Genomic DNA, 2,317 nt, shown 5'->3' with positions numbered 1-2,317 from the left:
CCTTTTCTAGAGGATTCTCCGGTCTTAGGTGCCATCAATGGTAATGGAAAAACAAAAAGCTTATGCTTTTACCACACCAAACTTAGAATTTTGCTCGCCCTCGAGCAAGAGAAGAAAGAATAGATGAAGAAGAAGAAAAAAATATGGAGAGGAGGGGGAAGGTGTGTTTCGGCCAAGAAGAGAAAGAGAGGATTGTGTTGTGTGAAGATGAGGAAGAATGGAAGGCTTTATATAGGGAAGGGAGGGGGGAAGTTTCGGCCATATAGGGTGGGTTTGGGTGGGAAATTGATTTTGAATGTTGAAGGTAGGTGGAGTTTATGAGGTAGGTTTATGGGGAAGAGTGGATGGATGTGAGTGGTGAAGAGGTGATGGGGAAGAGAGATTGAGGTGATTGGTGAAGGGTTTTGGGGAAGAGTGTTTATGGGATTGTGTGAAAGAAGGGTGAGAAGAAGTGAGTGGAGGTAGGTGGGGATCCTGTGGGGTCCACAGGTCCTGAGGTGTTCAAGGATTTACAACCTTGCACCAAATTAGGCATGTAAAATGCCCTTTCACACAATTCTGGGCGTTCAACGCCCATTTGTTGCCCATTTCTGGCGTTGAACGCCAGAACCATGCTTGTTCTGGGCGTTCAGCGCCAGCTCCTCTCCAGGGTGCAATTCTGGCGTTCAGCACCCAGATGATGCCCATTTTGGGCGTTCAGCGCCCAGATCCTGCCCATTTTGGGCGTTCAGCACCAGAACCATGCTCTGTTCTGGCGTTGAACGCCAGGCAGATGCTTCCTCCAGGGTGTGATTTTTCTTCTGTTGTTTTTGATTCTGTTTTCAATTTTTATATGTATTTTGTGACTCCTCATGATCATGAACCTATAAAGACATATAACTAAGAAAAATATAGTTAGATAAATAGAAATTGGGTTGCCTCCCAACAAGCACTTCTTTAATGTCAATAGCTTGATAATGGGCTCTCATGGAGCCTCACATATGTTCAGAGCATTGTTGAGACTCCCCCAACACCAAACTTGGAGTTTGGATATGGGAGTTCAACACCAAACTTAGAGTTTGGTTGTGGCCTCCCAACACCAAACTTAGAGTCTGACTGTGGGGGCTTTGGTTGACTCTGTTTTGAGAGAAGCTTTTTCTGCTTCCTCTCCATGGATGCAGAGAGAGATCCTTGAGTTGTAAACATAAGGTTGTCCTTATTCAATTGAAGGATCAATTCTCCTCTGTCCACATCAATCACAGCTCTTGCTGTGGCTAGGAAAGGTCTTCCTAGGATGATAATCTCTGGATTGTTGTAATTTAGCTTCTCTTAGTTTCCTCTTCAGAGTCCTTTCAGGTTCTGGATCTGCTTCAACAAGAATATTCTTGTCCTTGCTCCTGCTCATATGACAAAGAAGAGGGCACAGAAAAAAATAATAATAATAATAATAATAATAATAATAGGGATCCTTTATACCACAGTATATAGGTCCATGTGTGAGTAGAAGAAAAGAAGAAGAAAAATTCGAACACAGATGGAAGAGAGGGTTCGAATTTGGTGAGTGATGTGAGGAAGAGATGTTAGTAGATGAATAAATAATTAGAATGAGATGAGAGAGGGGGAATTTCGAAAATAATTTTTTGAAAAAGAGTTAGTGATTTTCGAAAATAGTTTTTGAAAAAGGTTAGTAGTTTTTCGAAAATTCAAATAAAAAAATAAAATAATTAGTTAATTAAAAAGAAATTTTTGAAAAAGAGGGAAGATATTTTCGAAAATTAGAGAGAGAGAGTTAGTTAGGTAGTTTTGAAAAAGATAAGAAACAAACAAAAAGTTTGTTAGTTAGTTGAAACAAATTTTGAAAAGATAAGAAGTTAGGAAGTTAGAAAAGATATTTTGAAATCATATTTTTGAAAAAGATAAGATAAGAAGATATTTTTGAAAAGATACGATAAAAATTAGTTTCTTTTTTTTTTTGAAAAAAAAAAGATTTGATTTTTAAAATCACAATTAATAACTTGATTCACAAGAAATCACAAGATATGATTCTAGAACTTAAAGTTTGAATCTTTCTTAACAAGTAAGTAACAAACTTGAAATTTTTGAATCAAAACATTATTTGTTATTTGTTATTTTCGAAAATTTGATATAAAAATAAGAAAAAGATTTTTGAAAAATATTTTTAAAATTTTCGAAAATAACTAAAAAAATTGAAAAAAAGATTTGATTTTTGAAAAAAAGATTTTAAGAAAGATAAGATTTTTTTTTAAATTGAAAATTTGATTTGACTCATAAAAACAACTAGATTTTAAAAATTTTTGAAAAAGTCAAATCTAATTTT

This window comes from Arachis ipaensis, chromosome B09 (assembly GCF_000816755.2).
Source record: "Arachis ipaensis cultivar K30076 chromosome B09, Araip1.1, whole genome shotgun sequence".
NCBI lineage: Eukaryota > Viridiplantae > Streptophyta > Magnoliopsida > Fabales > Fabaceae > Arachis > Arachis ipaensis.
This window is presented reverse-complemented; position numbering follows the sequence as displayed.